The 18,799-nt window shown below is 32.7% G+C and overlaps 1 protein-coding gene across 2 annotated transcripts in view; it reads right to left on the reverse strand.

The window, feature by feature from the left end:
• Positions 1 to 18,799, reverse strand: part of milt (trafficking kinesin-binding protein milt) — a 94,318-nt gene that overhangs the window by 39,367 nt on the left and 36,152 nt on the right. The window contains exon 1 of one of the 2 annotated variants that reach the window (XM_077427931.1): positions 2,490 to 2,674. The exons of the other annotated variant lie outside the window; for it this stretch is intronic. The gene's annotated coding sequence lies outside the window, so the exon portion shown is untranslated. Of the gene's footprint in view, positions 1 to 2,489; positions 2,675 to 18,799 lie in introns of those variants that run through there. 2 annotated transcript variants of the gene reach the window in all.

Consider the following 18,799-nt stretch of genomic DNA (forward strand, 5'->3'; position numbering starts at 1 on the left):
GACAATGATGTCTATAGTAAAACAGCCGAGTAATTTTTAAGCAATTTTAGTTCATATAAATCTTCTACTAAATTTTTTCATTACAAAAATAATATAAATATGTACTGAAAAATGCATCGCATGGGAAATTATTTAGACATGTTGTGTGTACATATCAATTTCGAAGATAGAAATTACCCCGTAATAAAACAGTGCAAGACAAAATAGCGCCGACAAAATGGCGTAAGAAAAAATAGCGCAATGCGCAGTATATCAACACATGAAAATAGATATCTTTTATGTAAGGTATGTACATCAAAAATATTTGTCACGTTTCGGTATTTTTAATACGAGATGCAAAGATGTTTAGTCGATAGTATAACGTATGTATTGAATCAAATCAATGGCTGCGGATTTAATACATGATGTTTTCAATCGCCGACGCGCACTCCGCACAAAATAAGCAATGAAAGGGATCCGATTTTGTTAAATTTAACATATCAAAATATGTATTTATTCAATTCGATGTGAAGTAATCTTCTGTACTTCATTTATAACCGTGAGTTATTAACTAATTAATTTGCGGGAGATTAAAGTTTATTCTAATTGAAAAATATAAAAATTTTAAAAATTTTTCTCTGCCCTGTTTGGCCAGACTACCGATAGAAATACATATGTAACGCAAATGAAAATGTTAAATAAATAAACAAATTTTTCATGAAAATATACAATTTCACCATAGGATAGGATAGGATAAGATTGAGCAACACTGCCATAAAAAATAATAACAATTTCTTAATACTAATGATGTTTAAAGATTAAAAAACACAATTGAAGAAAATGTGAAATTTCGTTGTGAAGAATAAAAATAATCTCCTATCCAAATACGCCGATATACATATCTAAATATGTATACATCGGCGTGCCGTCATTAGACTAGAGGGATTTAGCTAGTCCCTTAAAATCCCTTACCTAAAATTTAAAAACCAAAATTTTGTCAGACGAAAAATCGAAAGCAACACCTGATATGAGGTTTGTAAAAAAATATCAACAATTAAATAACAATAATTTCAAATCTTTGTCCACATTGATATTGTTCACTCGATTTAGCCAAGTTCAGAAACCATAATCAGCACCACCCGATGTAGTGGTTAGGGGTGACGAATTGTTATGGTATGGTCCGCCGCGTCGTTCCTTTGCACGAACTCGCCGTCTCAAATCTGTTCCCTTCGCGGTACATACTAGCGAATCGTCATGTATAGGCGTGCCATCGAAGATAAAACATTTTTTAATTTACTCGTCTATTTTAGCATTTGTGGAATTTTCACTAAAAATATTCTGATTTGTGCGTATCAAACATTATTCTATAATATTTTTTTAAATAAAATAATACATAGATATATACACATAACTTTTCGAGTACAAATGTGGCAAGGGACTCGGCTCGCGAAACGATTCCCTCAGAACAAATCAGTGCGGAGTGCGAGGAAAAAAATTACGAACCCTTGTCTTTTTTTGAATTTTTTTCCCTATACCCTGTTTTAAAAGTCACTGATATGTATGTACATGTAGGCTAAGAATCCCTGAACTGTGGTAATTTTAGAGCATTCTACAATTCCAATATTATAATAAATAAATAAATATGTAAATAAAAAAAAAACAGAGTTAACCACAGAGGATTTTTATTAATCTTCCAAATTACTTTTTGAATAAAATTTCTATTCAACGTGGGTTTTTTGCTTTCTAAAACTCCGTGCTCCAAGGGTTAAACAAATCATAATACAACGTTATATTATTCAACACTAACTACACTATATAAAGTGTGCAAACGAGACAAAAATAATTAATACGCCAAACACGCACAATTAGAATCAATTTACATTAGGCTGAATATGTACACATGGTATTTGGTGCCGAAGACTCTTCGTAAGATAAAACATGCTATCAAACACATACATATGTACAATTTAAATGATCAGTTCTTCTACAAATAAAATCCCATGCGCATTCCATACAAGATAAGAACAACCTCAAATTTGACCTTTCACATAAAGCATGAGTAACTTAACCTACACATTTCCTGTCTTAGATAGAGTATGAAAATTGCACAGTTCTAAGCTTTTTATTAACGAAAAAAGCAACATTAAGACTTCCTAGTACGACACTTTAAATGACTAAATACCGTTTAAAATCCACCACTGGTTCCGGCGTGAACGTTGCTCTCGTAATTGAGCGGTCAAAGGCTGATCTGAACGTTAGGTCTATTCACAGCTCGAGACAAAAATACATACAACACACTCTCACAATCAAACCGAAGCCCTTTTCGACCGACCTTCACCTCAGACAGTCTGGGATAGACTCTCCCGAGTCGGGAGTGTAAATATTCCAGCATTCCTCATACCTGGGGCATGCCTCGAATCGATATCTCGAATCCGTTGAATGAATCACTCATACACACAATCATCCACACGATTAATATATGTAGAGGTTATGGAGCGCGTGACACCTGCCATATTGTAAACGGCGCGTTACGCCCAAACGGCATTATTTGCACAGCGATACGCGTGATTCTTCGCCAATCTTTTAAAACAACTATCACTGCACTGATATGGACATTTATCAAATGGAAAGAATGAACTGGTTTTACGGTGAGCGGAGACTAAGGTCCGACGTACGCGACGACCGGCGTCGGAATGCGCGCGTCGAAGCCGGTACTGCTCCAAGTATCGTAACCCTCCCACGAACGTTTGTATGGATTCGATTTGCACGAGCCGCGAATGGCGAAGGGTAAACGTCGAAATGTACAAGAATTTAAGATTAGGGATGCTGCTGCGTCACAAACAGAAAAAGGGAGATAAGTGAGATGAGGGAACGAAGGTAGGATGGAGTGGGTGTGGGCGGTGAAAGACGAAACGAGAATAGTGTGATATCGACCGAGGAGATTCCGCGGGATAAAATTACATGGACGTTGTTATCTCAAGGGAAAACTTTGAAAAACTTCTGAATTTATGGATATGTGTAAAACGTACCTGCGTCTATAATAATAAACTTGTTCGCTTTGGGGTCAACGCATGAAAGCGAAATGGCAATGAAACACAAACATGAGTACATAAATTGTGCAAGTGCCCTTTCTAATCGATTTTGTCCTAATTTAAATTCGAAAACATCAAAAAAATCACATATACCTAGTTTGTAATCTTAATATTTCAATAATATTTCAAATAATTCAATAATAAAACGTCATATTTGAATGACATCTTATAATTTTTGCGTATGTTTTCTCGTAAATCCAAAAAAACCTATTAAAAGTCATTTTTTTATTATCATTGTTTTAAAAAGCAACGTTCAGAAGCACTTCAGTACGCCTAATAAATGAGTTTATAGAATAAACTGCCAAAAAGATTGGATAGTGGTGGTGCAAAAATTCCATGTCTTCGCCTACAATTTCATCTGGAGATAGATTAGTAAAATGCTCGTAATCCAATCTATGTATTCAATTTAATCCAGTTACAGATTTATCGCCAGCTTCAGATTATGATATAAAATTATATTTACATGAAAATCTCAAAATATATACAACATGTAATATTAACTAAATAAATAAAACCTTGTAAAAAAAATCGATGATTTTATCTATGTATGTATATTCATATATGTTTTAAGAATACAAGAAACTAAAAACAAAATTAGTTAATGGGTTTTATTAACTAATTTTGCTTACTAATTACCAGGTGCTTACTAATTGTTATTTTATTTATCATTCATTAATGCGATTATTATGTGATGGCTAAACTACTTCATAGGATAGAAATAGAGAGTAAGCACCTGGGTGTAGAGATAAACAGAAACAAAACAAAAATGTTCTTCGTTGACAGATTCGGATTTATCATAAAATACAAAGCTTTAATAGACTGTGAGTGAGCCAACGATTTTATCTGCCCAGGTGCCTTGACCTCAAGAGAAGGAAGATGCCAATTAGAAATCCGCAGAAGATCCGCAGGAATGGTGAAAACAACGTTGCTCAGTCTGAAAATGATATGGAATAAAAACGATAATAACGAAAATCTGTCTGGTGCGATATTTGGTGGTCCCCATTGCATTGTATGGAGTGGAGACATGGACACTTAAAAAGAGATATATGGATATATGTCTTATATATAGATTATATATAAGGGATATATGTCTTCGAAATGTGGTGTTGTAGGCGGATGTTGCGCATCCCATGGCCCGCAAGACGCACGAGCGTCTCCAACGTCAAAGAGCTGGAAGTTTCAGAGAGACTCCATAGCATGAAGAAAAATTATTAATTTCTACTTTGGCCATATTGCTGGAAGAAAGTGGAGAATCTAGAGAAGTTGGTAGTCACCTGAACATTAGAGGGAAAGGCAGCGAGAGGTCAGTTTCCCACAAAATGATCAGATCAAATCAAAGAACTGATGAGATCGTTCCTAAGCCCTGCATTTAGCTTGGCAAAGTACCGGGAGGAGTGGAGGTGATCGTTCACCAGATCCCACGAGGAAGAAGAAGAAATGCGATTATTTATCATATGTAAAATAAAATGTGATATTAAGTATATTGCCATAGTTAAGCCCAACAGTTCGAAGTCATTACAGATAATCTGTTTAGTTCATTATTTTTTGTAACGAAAATTCGTATTGATCTAAATTTGTAGTAGTACATATATATATATATATATATATATATATATATATATATATATATATATATATATATATATATATATATATATATATATATATATATAAAATATTGATGCCACAATAACGCATGCAATTCCCGTTCCAATTTGACGAAAAACGCAGGCGGCGAATTTGTCAAATTGAAACACATTTGAAATTATTAAATTGTTTGTTTATTTTAACCTAACAACGCAGGTGGCGATGTGAACACATTTAAAATTATTGCGTTGCAATGCCACTCATTCCTTTTTTTCCCGTTGCCGAAATCATCGCGAGCATACACATAATAACTCATGTAAGTTTCATCGCAATCGATTGAATGATATAGGAACGCCTACGTGACAGACAAACAAACCGGCTTTCAGTGACCGGCACTGTATATATATATTACTATATTCAGCTCAAATTGGTAATAATATACCCAAGGTTGGGTCGCACAACTAAAAGGGAAAAAGGAGACTACCCATTCAATTTGTATAGCGTTGATAAGCAGGAAAAAAAATTCCTATATTCGGTTAGGTCCATTATACATACAAAAGCACGTGTACGAATTAAAGGCAAACATGAAAGTATGTATTTGGGTCAAAATGCTCAAAACAAGGAGTAAAAATGAGAAAGTAGGGTAGGCTCAAAAGAGGAGCAAAACAAAAAAAAACAGATCCCAATACCGAATCAGATCATACGACAGAGATATCTGTGATAATGGCATCTGCAAAGAAACGCTTGGAATGAAGATCAATCATAATGTAATCGAAAGAATACGTCCGCCATACTTTCACCTTGCTGAAAATTTGCACAATGGCAGTCGAAAACCGTATCTAATAATATAATCCAGTTTCCGCATTATGGCAAGGTTATTTACCATTCGATATCATACACACACCGTACGATGACGTATCACTAGAATACGAAGGGTCGGCAACGAAAATAATAAGGAGGAAAATAGCCGAAACGTATCGCATTAGTATTTTCATTTAGTGTTTATTTTTTCCGCCTCAATTTTTATTTCGCAACGCCTTTTTGTGTACGTATCTATGTATCCATGCATATGAGAATATATCCACGTATCCATGTATATGAGAATAAAGGCTGTGAGAAAAAAAAGGGAAAACCCATTATCTTGGCTTAGCGCCGAGCTTTCGAGAAAAGTTTGGTATGTATAAGCTTAGGAAGTAGGTTAAAACAACTCGATACAATGTATGTAGGTATTAAAACAAATCTATATAGAAAAGTATTCATAATAAACGTAGTATAAGTGTATAGGGCGATTTTAGTTCAACATTTGCATAATAAGTGTGTCGTCGTTAGGTGTGGTCAGTGTTCGCAAATAAAGAGAATCGTTAGCACGTTTTTACATTTAAATTGTACCGATGTAAAAAATATTTAAACGAAGAGGTTTTCGTAATTGATTTACAGGTAATCAAATTAAATTGGGCCCGAAAAAGTCGACTCCCCTAAATTGGGTGCGGCTTGACAACACACATTTGACGAGAGTTTAGTTAATTAAAATGCGTTTGAATCAACTAGCTACGAAATATAAAGGTTTCCAAGAATAAAATTTAACCAGGGTTAATAACATTGTGAATTATCGATTCGGCTGGAACCAAAAATTATTTTTCAACACTTACCACAATGTGATGGATAGCGAGTAACCAGGACTTATATTTTATTTAATATCTGCAAATATACTGAATGCAGTCTTCATATTTCATGTATTCCTCATAAAAACCTCTGTGATTCGAATTATGCCATTACGAATAAAAACATTGATCAATTATCAACAAAAATAATTATTTTCGAGGGAAGACCCGTGTGCTCGCGCCTCACAGATGCAGTAAATTCAGTACGCCGCGCTCAACGGTCAGTATGAGAATGACATCCGCCTTGAAATGACAGCACTGGTTCAACCTTTTTTTTTCATATTATTCTATTGTTTAATACATGATAAAATGATTTTTATTGTTAACGACAATAATTAACCACGCACATTTTGCATTATTTTAACTTAAAATACACACTTTTAACTGGACGCTTTGGCGTCCAGCACAGTGGCTACCGGATTTTTTTGGCATAGTAAGGCTGGTGTTAATTTGGACCCACTTGGCGAAGTGATATTAAAAAAAATTCGTATGGTTCTGGTTTTCGAAGGAAAAAAACAAATTGAAATGAAAATTTTTATTTTAATTTTCTTACAACTGAAAGACGAAATATATAACTTTGTTTCGAATTATTTTCCATTGTTACCATACGCTTTTTTAGTTTGTTTTTCTTAAAACGTTTACTACAATAATGGGCCAAAAAAGTATTTTTGTAAGTAAGAGAAACGAGTTTACTCGCTTTAAAAGTTAGATTCGAACCGAATAACTTTTCCCGAAGAATAAATGGAATACTAAATTGTATTTAAATTTATAAATTTAATTGTATAAATTTATTATCAAAATGTCAGAGGTCTCCGAACTAAATCTGACTCTTTTCTTCAAAATGTATTAGTTAATAATTATGATATTATCTGTCTATCAGAAACTTGGCTAAATGACTCATTCAATAATAGTGAGTTTTTTGATGCCAGATATCAGGTGTTTCGACGTGACAGAGATTATTCTCTTCATAACCAAATATTTGGTGGTGGTGTAATCATAGCTGTGAAAAATAATCTACCCTCTGTCATTCAAAATAATTGGTTAACTTCCACAGAAGACCTTTGGATTACTATTACCACTAAATTTTTTAAACTAAATATCTGTACTGTCTATATTCCTCCTGGTAATTCTCACCAAACTCTATTAGTTACCCATTTAAATAAAGTATCTGATCTAATAACCAATTATCCAGAGGATCGATTCATTTTACTCGGTGATTACAATCTTCCCACTATTGATTGGACAAAATACGACTCAAATCTGCATCTATTTCCTTCCAATTGTATTAATTTTTCTTCCCTTTCCTTTACTCAATTCTTATCTTATAATAAACTTTATCAATACAATTATTTGTCAAATACTAATAATCGTATTCTTGACCTAGCTATTAGTAGTTTCCCCTTATATATTTCTCGTGCTGACTCTACGCTAATCCATGAAGATTCTCATCATTTATCCTTTTGCATCTCAATAATTTACAACAAATCTTCACCCTTGAATTATAATTATAATAAAACTTTCCTCTTTAGAAAAGCTGACTATGCTACAATTATTCCAATTTTAAGCGATATCAATTGGAATTCACTTTTGTCCAATTTAAATATTGATTTAGCTTGTAAAAAATTTTACGATACCTTACAAAATATTATTGAATGCCACGTCCCTTTTACTCTTAAATCTAAGCGTACCAAATATCCCCCTTGGTTTACATCGTCTCTTATTAAAATAATAAAAGAAAAAAACAAATTCCATAAAAAATTTAAAATTTATTCAAATCCCTTAGATTATCAAAGTTTTTCACTATTAAGAGCTCGAATTAAAAAATATTCTTTAATCTGCTTTAGAAATTATATTTCTCTTATTCAAAATAATATTAAAACTAATCCCAAATCATTTTGGTCATATATAAATTCAAAAAAAAATACCTCCTCTTCATATCCTTCCGTAATGTATTATGGAAATAAGTCGGCTTCACATGGTTCTGAAATCTGTACCATTTTTGCTGACTATTTTGACTCCACTTTCAATAGTGATTCTACCATTAACCTTTCTATCTCTAATACAGATACTTCTTCTTGTAACTTATCTACTTTTCATTTTGACTTATCTACTGTACTCAGTCACATCAACTCTCTCAATGTTAATCTTGGTGCGGGTTGTGATGGTTTGCCTTCTTTTTTCCTTGTTAAATGTGCTGTCCCATTATCTCTTCCCATAACAATCCTTTTCAATCTTTCTATGTCGAACGGTAAATTTCCTGACTATTGGAAATTATCTTACATCACCCCTATTTTTAAAAAAGGTGATAAGAATCTTATTGAGAATTACCGTCCTATATCTAAACTATCTGTCATTAGTAAAATCTTTGAAAAAATTATCTATAATTTCCTTTTCTCCAATTTCAAAAACTACATTATACCTGAACAACATGGTTTTTTTAAGGGGAGATCGGTAGAGACTAACCTGCTTAATTTCACTAGTACTCTCACATCTTATATGGACAAACGAATCCAAATAGACGTCGTTTATACGGATTTCTCTAAAGCTTTTGATAAAATCAATCACAACCTTTTACTCAATAAACTTTGGTCCCTTGGAATCCGAGGAAATTTATTTCGTTGGATCTCTTCGTATATACTAAATCGTCACCAAATCATAATTCTCAATGGTTTTAGATCATCACTTAGACATATTCCTTCCGGTGTCCCACAAGGGTCGCATTTAGGTCCCTTATTCTTTTTACTCTATATTAATGATATCTCATACATCTTCAAACATTCCTTTATACTTCTTTACGCTGATGATTTAAAAATTTACAAACCTATATACACCATAGACGATTGTCATAAGATACAAGAAGATCTAGATAGATTCTCTATATATTGTTTAAATAATGATCTTTTTATTAATCTAGAAAAATGCTCTATTTTAAATTTCACTAGAAATAAGTCAATTATTACTAATCAATATCAATTAAATCATTCAATCCTTAACACGTCATCTTCTATTAAGGATCTTGGTGTAATACTCAATAATAAACTAGATTTCTCTGAACATATTTCTTTTATTACCAACAAAGCATTTAAATCTCTTGGATTCCTACTCCGCTCAACAAAACCCTTTAATGATCCTTATGTACTAAAATTACTTTATTTTTCCTTTGTAAGGTCTCACCTTGAATTTGCCTCAATTATCTGGTCACCTTTTTATTTATCCCATATTAATTGTATTGAGAAAGTTCAACTTAAATTTATTAAATCCTTACGCTACCTTTTTCCTACCTATACCCATTCTACTGTTTCCGACATTTTAAAAATCCTTTCTTTTAACAATCTTTCTGTCAGGCGACGACATTCTGATGCTATATTCTTCTTTAAGCTCATAAATGGTTTCCTTGATTGTTCTGATTTACTGAATAAGGTTAATTTCAGAATCCCAGTTCGATACCCTAGACGCGTTACACTCTTTTCACTTGATCCTTTCAATACTAATTCCCAAAAATATTTTTATCTGCAGCGCGTTTATCGTATGTTTAACGGAGAGCTGAATGAGGTTGATCTGTTTGGTATTTCCCTACATCAATTCAGGTCTAACATCAAGAGAATCTTGACCGATTGATTCATTTTTTCTTCTATTCTATTTTTCCAATATTTCCATTATTTTTATACTTTAGTTTAGTTATGTAATGTGCTATTTAATCATATTATAGCTTTCATTCCTTTCCATTTCATTTGTTTATTTTGTATTTACCTTTTTCATTTGTTTTTTATATTTGTAAATTTCAATTTCTTCTTATATTCTATCTTATAACCTTTTCCAAATATTTTAATACTATAGTTTAATTATGCAATGTACTACATATTTTGTCATGCCTTTATTCTTTACTTTTTAATTTGTTTTCCTTATATTTATCTTTTTCATTTTTGTAAAAATCTATTATTGGACTCGGGTGTTACATATATTATTTATTTACTTTTTGTGTTTTTTATACCTATCTCTGTACATCCTGTCTGTTGATTTTTCAATTAATAAAATAAATAAAATAAATAAATAAGTATTTCAAAGGAATCTTTACTAAATATAGGGCTTAAATGAAAATTCAATTAAGTTGTGCCACTTCGAAACACAAAATTGAAATTCAAATCGGATGATTTTCTCGTTTCCGTGAGATTTACTAAAGCTTCTTCTTATTAATCTATAAATCATAAAATTGTTTTATTTTCTCTCCAAAAATGGATAAAATAAATAAAACGAATAAAGCCTCTCTCCCTGGAAATCAAATTGTGAAAGACATAAAATATAAGATAAAAATTTAACGTTCGAAATCAAATACTTCGAGCGACGACATATAAAAATAAGAGATAAAAATAAATACAAGCCTAGAGAATACAATAAATGTGAAGGGCGATAAAGAAACGTCAAAAATCACTAGAAATAGGATCCAAACAAAGGTTAAACGTTTGGTTCACACGGTTGAATGGATAGTACAATAACAAAATTACATAAGACATAATCGAAAGGAAAGGAGTTAGAAAGGTTCAGCAGCGGATGACTAATCAAAGATACATACATTAAAATCATGACCCAAAGAGGAAGTGCGACCATCGAAAGTAAATAGTGCCAATTTGACTTCTTCATATGGCATTGAGAAATCAAGAACTGGTCCAAACCGATTTGCACATACGTATACTAGACAGACCTTCACCCGACATGGTCACGATCCGCACAACATTGTGATGATGATAAAAGGGGGAGAATGGCCCCCGTGTCAGGTGAATGGCCCCAGACTGGATGCAGCAAGATGCGGTATACCGACCACTGTACTATCGATTTGGAGCACCACTAGGTCACACGATACGTTCACCCTGTAGCAACACTCAGAAGTGGAGGTAAAAGTCGGAATTCTCGACAGGGCGGACCCTCTAGGCTCGGTCGACCCGCTCCTTCCTGTCATTGGTTGCTCTTTGCGAGTACTTAAGTATCGCCGTGCCCTGAATTAACTCGACTTTTACCAGATGAAATACTCCGACATATACTGCCCGGTTCCCATATAATTTCAGACGGTTGGGCAGCGTACGGAAATATTCCACATATTGCGAATGAAATATACACGCATTCGTTTGTGGTTCAATACAAATTCATCTAAATATGAATCAAAACTGCCAAATTGACGCCTCATCCACATATTTTCCACATTTTGCGTATGTATTTCACTATCATTTAGATCCACGAAATTATAACCACTTTTACCGGAATTCGGAATACTTCCGTACGCTGCCCAACCGACCGAATTATATGCGAACCAGGTAGTATATGTCGGAGTATTTCATCAGGTAAAAGTCGAGTTCATTCTGGGCTCGGCAATACTAGAGTACTCGCAAAGAGCAACGAATGACAGGAAGGAGCGGGTCGACCGAGTCTCGCTTTCGAGCCTAAAGGATCCGCCCTGTCGATAATTCCTACTTTTACCGAAGTGGAAATGAGATTTCGTGCCGTATATAAGACGGAATGTTAACGAGAAAACTTTTTCGAGGAATTAATGTGTCTGAATCCCTTCAAAGCTAATCGCCTTTCATCCCTGTGAGGTGTGTGGTCGAAAAACGAGTGGAATTTCAAACGAGACTTTTCGTACGAATTATAAATATATAGGTATGTACTACAAAGAGCGGTGTGGGGTACGTGGTCAGAATGAATAAGTCGGCAGAAATAGAATTTATTTGAAAATACTTTGAAAACGAGCACGAATGACGGCCGAAAAGGATGACGAACCAATTTGTGAGATTTAATTAAAGGAAGAAACATGGAATCTGTAAAATGTCTATTAATAGGTTGACACATACATATGTATATACCCCTAATGGTAACACACTCAAAAGTGCGGCACGGGACACATATGTAAGTGGACTGCAGCGATGAGAGGCCTATCTTCATATAAATACTAATTCGTACAATCTTATAATTACTTCAAATATAAATCACCGCTATCAATAAGAGTCAAACCTATCTCAATACAAGAATAACATATCACAGAAAACACTCGAGGCTTGCGAGGTAAAGATCTGGGCGAGGCTTGCGAAGGTAAGGATCTGGCGTACCGAAGTATGTCTAGCGTTTATCCAAAAAAAAAACACGTACTGCGTACCTCTGTGAGGCTTTACGTTTATTTATTTATTTAACACACTTCAGGACGGCGGCAAAGCCGATAGATCCAAGGGGTTCTAGTTTTACATACATACATATAAATTAAATGAGAAAAAAAAAATCAAGATAACAATAATAAAATAAAAGAAAATACAGAGATAAAAATAAAACAAAACAGTAAGATGATAACTAAAAGAAAAGGAAAATATATAAATAAATGAAGATATAGGAATAGAATAGTTACAAAACCCTCTAAGTTTAAGAAATACAAGCTTGTTTTTAAAAATACATATTTTGTGTATTTATTTTTAAAAATAAATAAATGTTAAGACATTACTACATTGTTGGGAAGACTAATCCAAACTTTAACCACTCTGTTTGAAAAGAAAGAAGCTCTAATCAATTTGTTCGATTTTTCTTTCAGGAGTCTAAGAGAATGACATCTAAGATGAGTGTTGTCCTTCATATATGTACATACATACATACATACATAGGATGCCAAATCATCACTTTTGATCTCATGTACGATATTCTATTTCATATGTATTCATATACGTATGTATATGAATATATAATTTCAATACAGGGCATTCATACTATGTATTATCAAATTTCATCAAATAAAAAAACATTCTAAAAATGGAGACTTAAATTCACATTTTGATAAAACCACAATACGAAAACAGTCTGCACAATTGGGACATATCTTATTTTAGCTACATACAAAATACCCATTTGTAGCAATAAAAAATTCATACCCAAAATACGCAAAGCTGCCGTATAGCGTTACAAAGCAATCGAGCTTAAAATTTTCACACGAATAAAACAACATTTTCGCATGTCCAATTGGAAGGTTAATAGTAATCGATTTAACATCAGCTTACGGTCCATTTTCTTCCAGAATGGCATTAAAAATACGATGCAGACGTCTGCGATTGATTCGCAGATTAATCATAAATTCCAAAACGGGTCGTTTAGCACAATAGATGGAACGACGATTGAACGCGATACCCAAAACTACCACGAAGCGAGAACGATCAACTAAATGTGATCAAATTTAGTGTTATAATAATAATACAACACTGCGTTGAAAGTGTATTTATATTACAATCACGACGAGTCGAAAATTGCATTCGTAGAAGAGAAGTGGCGTCAGAGAATGCATCATTAGCTGAGATGATTCACATACGTTATAATGCCAATAAGAAAATATATAACATTAACAGATATTATCAGGTGTAACATACGCCTTTCTAAAGCAGATTATGAATATACATATCCAATACTGATCTGTGTACGTACCAAGTATATAATGGCGATATAGAGAATTTCCATTAAAATCTAATCAAATAGCAATAACAATATACTCGTATCTATGCATATATGAGGTAATTCAAAATTTTTATCATTACAATGACTATTGTTTTTCAATATAATTCCATTTTTATAATAATAATCATAATTGTTATAATCCCTTATAGACAAACTCAGTCAGTTCAGTGACCCAGTCAGAGAGTTCGGTTGATGTCTACAATGGTTTAAAAATTCATATAGCCAGCAGCATAGGTTGATGGTTGCATTAATACTAACCACCGAGAGGTTGCCGGGTTTTATCCCGTGGGGTGACCTTGGTTAAAAATAATTTATTTCGAGTACTATCTGTAATGTTGCTGGTCAAACCTGGATATTTGTGACTCCAAATTGGTCGTTTCCTATCAGAGTTTGTCAATTTAGCTGATAACATTGTTGAAACAGTTTCTCATCAACTTTTAAAAAAATAAACCTACCCACTATCTCACGACTATTTGAATATGATTTCAAAATTTTATGATCTGTAAATTTATATATTTGTATGTATGTACTAGTTTATTCGCTAAAAAAATATAAACATGAAAAATTAGGTCCATCGGCTATGCTGCCTTTCCCAAGTATAAAATAAATAAATAATATTGGTATGAGATAAAAATTATATGGCGCTCAATTTGAATAGTTCAAATTGAGCGCCATATAATTTGTTTTGTTTCTTAATGAAGGTTTTTCTAATACCTCTCATCAAAACTTGTTCCCCTTTTATTGTATATGCTCTGCAGTTTTTAGAGCAGCTGATCGATTGACAAGTTTGACTCAAAAATAAATTCTCTAGTACCTAAGAGTACGTAATTTTCTTAAAGCGTTACAAAAAAGTAAATATATGTTAGCAAAAAAAAATATTCCGGAGTGACAACTTACATTGTAGGCACATTAGTATGTATGTATTTATGTAGGATCAGGATGCGAAGTCCCATATACAGTTATAATCAGTGATGTAGTCGGGCCAGGTCGCCGCTCTGGCACTTTGATTGACATAAAAATTATTTTTCGAGTACAATTAAAAAAATTTTCGACTAAAATTTCAAATTTTGTATTCCAAATATTGTGAGCAGACTCTCGTTCTAACACTCGATGACCACAATCGAATAGTAATATGAAAATTAAAAGACGTTTAATGAAATGTAATGGCTTTTTTTATTTAAAACCACCCAAAACTTCGAAAGAAAACATTCTTTGAATTATTGATCATACTACGCACTTGAGGATAGATAAAATGAGGGAACTCGCCTTAAATGAATAGTCATCTCTAAATTCACAAGTTAAAATTTTATAGTTTTTTGAAATATGTATACATATGTATTTATGGTTTTAGCATTACTAAAAGGAAATGTTGCTGTTAACACACACACGCGGGTTTTGCAAAATCAAAGATGTTGAAGAGGATGCATTATGGAAGTTTTTATAAAATATAAGAAAATACATCATAATTTCAACAAGTAAAATCAAATGATAATTAAGAATACTTGTTAATTATTATTTGATTCTTTTTATAAATATTTGAACTACCAATATTAGGATACAACTTTTTTTTTAGTAAGGAAAAAAGCGGGGTGGGGGGGGGGCGTAAAAATTAAACACCGACCGGGTTCTATTTTATTTAGCACTACACCATTGGTTATGATATATAACTCCTAGTTCCTAAGTTCCTAAGCGCTCTGCCCATACACTATGCATGCTCGCTTTACACGTTAAAAGTCATTTCTATTTTTAAGTGTATTTTATATATAAATATGTATATTATGCGATAATTCAATAAAGGGACGACCTATTTTGGCCGAATCAAAACAGCAAAAAAAGGATTATCGACTATGACAAAAGAGAGATGAAGCGTATCTGACCTTCGCCACGGTATAAAAAAACATTTATCAATGTCGAAAATGTAGGCCTCGTTCACAACAATTATACGAATCGGTAAGTTTCTCAAATTGTTACGTAGTACTGAGTAAATGGCGATACTGACAATAGTTGTGCAAGCTCGCGTTAAAAAATTACTTATTTATACCCACATTCGATACGACCGAACTTAATAATTATTATGCAATATTGTTTTGTAGAAAAGCGCATCATTAAACGGATGAAAGCGCAACAAACCAGATGATGGAGTATTTTAAATGTTTTCTACGACCTCCCTCTCTCCACTGCCACCTTTCCCCGATGTTTTTTACAAATAATTACACTAATTATAATAAAATTTGAATGCCCGCGTAAAATTATGGGGAATAATTCGGTTTGGTGACTTGAAAAAATTATCAAATTATTATATTTTATAATGAGTTGTATAAAATTAACTCTCCAAATTTGTATAATTAAGTATGTCTCTGTATGAACCAATATATTATGAGCGCCAGTTGAAATCTTAAAATATAAATTAGAATAAAATTTTATAACAGCAGCATAGCTAGGTGGTTGAGAGGTTCCGGGATTCAAGCCCTGGGTTGACCTCGTATTTCTAGTATTTCGAGTATTTCTGCAGTACTGCTGGTCAGACTTGGATATTTATGATTCCAAGTGCCATCAGAGTATGCCAATTTATCTGATTTCATTGTTGAAACGGTTCCTCGTCGAGTGGGCAAAACCATCCTACCTACTATTTGTCACCACTATTTGAATACGATTTCAAATTTATAATCTATAAATTTATATATGTACAAGTTTAATACCATAGGTGTCGCTCAGCGGTAAAACCCGTAATGGCAACATTGTAAAATGTAAATTAATTATAACAGTCTATGCAAAAATTACAAATAATGTAAATTATATAAAAAGCATTTGATTTATTAAAATAAAAATACACATGTACGTACATACATATTTTAAATAAGTCGAAAGGTGGGTCCTATGTGGGTCATAAGTAAAATTTTATAACTTTCTTGATTCCGAAAATATTTTGAGAAATAACAACAGATAAAAAAATTACATGTAATAAATATAATATATGATGCATCTTTGATTTTGAAAACGGAAGAGTTCTGAAAATCTTGGTAAAACCACAAGGGCAAGTTTTTCCATTTGCTTATTCAATTTGAAAGACCTCGAATTTGTAGGTTACTCTACTAGCCTAGAGTTTGGACAGAACAAACGACAATGATCATATAATTTACAATGTATAATATTTACTAATTTACATACGTACAAACATATCTTCATTCACACGGTACAAGTGAACGGTTTTATATAATATGTAAGTATAACACGAATTGCGAAAAATTAATTCAACCGAATATGTCACATGTCGGAACCGTGCACACGAATAATACTAACCGGTTCGTACATTTAAAAATATATACTAAAATTAAACACCGAATGTTTATACAAGGCTTTTATAATTCCAGTATATGAACGTCAACGTTTGGGCGAGTTGGTTGATTTCATAGCATCGAAAAGAGCTACGACGACTACAACACTTGAATATTTCACTGGTCTAGATTCGAATCGGGGCGTGGACTCGTAGACCGCAAAATTCGCAGGTCACGCAGGATAATCGATACGAACTATAAATACGCAAAATAATATGTTTTCGGGTACTGTATGATAGAAACGTCCAAAATCAAGATTTAAAATAAATAAAATCTTGAAATGTGTATGTACTCTGCATAAATTTGCAATTCGCGCGAATAAATTCGTCACGTTTCAATACAACCACGGAAAATATCAAAACAGTGACGTAATCTATTAGCAAACCGTCGCTAATAAGTCAAAAAATGATCACTTATCGCTAGGCGTAGCAACTGTGGGATCATATGATTAAAAACTACTTAAATAAAGTCTGGAAGTGGCTAAAAAATGTTTAAATTTTGCAAATATTTTCGTAGTTATATAGAAAATTTTGATCAATCCCCAAGTTTCGTGGAACTGTTTGCGTGCAAGCCTTCCACCAACACCCAAACCCAGTCTTTTGTCCTGAAAAGTAAGAAACTAGACTATGGCGATAGTTTTTGACACCATTTCAGCACAAAGAGTAAACACAAAAGCACGCGATTATAAAATAGGGCACGATTCAATTGAATTCGTTAATGTAAGAAAAAAAATTTCAACGCGAAAATGTTTTTTTTCTTTGGAAATCGACAGAAAAATCGTCTTGAAAGATAAAACATAAAATACACGGTGATTGAAAAACGACAGGAGATTGAAGACGTGACTTTTTAACTAAACCAGCGATAGCAAAGTTATAAGGTAAACTACATATGTACATACAAGTATGTATGTGTAATGGTGTTTGTATAATATTTTCTTTAACATCAAAAGCAGATATTAATTTTATAATAAAACATAAAAAAAATAATATATATGTATACAAAAAAAAGTCAGTTTTCTCGTTTGAGTCGTTTTCAATTAAGGATATTTAATTACATATGTACATGTAAAAACCAGGTCTAATTTTCGCATTATCACAAAGCTTCATATATTGTCACTACGTACATAGATAAAGTAAATATGTGTATTAGCTTGATTGATCAGACTATGTAGTGTCCTACTTATAAAAGTCAATTACTGTCTTTATACACATTTGCTGAAAGAAATATATCGTGTAATCACAAATCGGTCTTCAATTATTCTCAATATGTACATATGTAAGTTGTAGATGTATTTGATACGAATTTTCGTATTGATTTTGTTATATTAATATGTACTCTAATTCGAATTTTCAACAATATATTAAAAAACTAGGCTTAGTTGTTGTGCTCCACATTAGCATATTTTAAGTTTTTTTTTAGCAATATTAGCGTCACGACATGGCTTTTAGAAATGGAGAGCAATTTTGTATATTCGTACCAGTAGCAAAAAAATTGTTAAATTGCGTGACATATTCACAAGCAAAGAAAGCAACATAATTTACTAAGTAAATACGTATGTATGTTTATTTCATGTTCTAATCTGTCAAGAGACCCATGTATTTATAGAGCGGACTTTGGACCGAAAACGAGATAAATTTTTGCAAGGAAAAGTGTGAATGTAGATAATAAAATA

This window comes from Arctopsyche grandis, chromosome 1 (assembly GCF_051622035.1).
Source record: "Arctopsyche grandis isolate Sample6627 chromosome 1, ASM5162203v2, whole genome shotgun sequence".
NCBI lineage: Eukaryota > Metazoa > Arthropoda > Insecta > Trichoptera > Hydropsychidae > Arctopsyche > Arctopsyche grandis.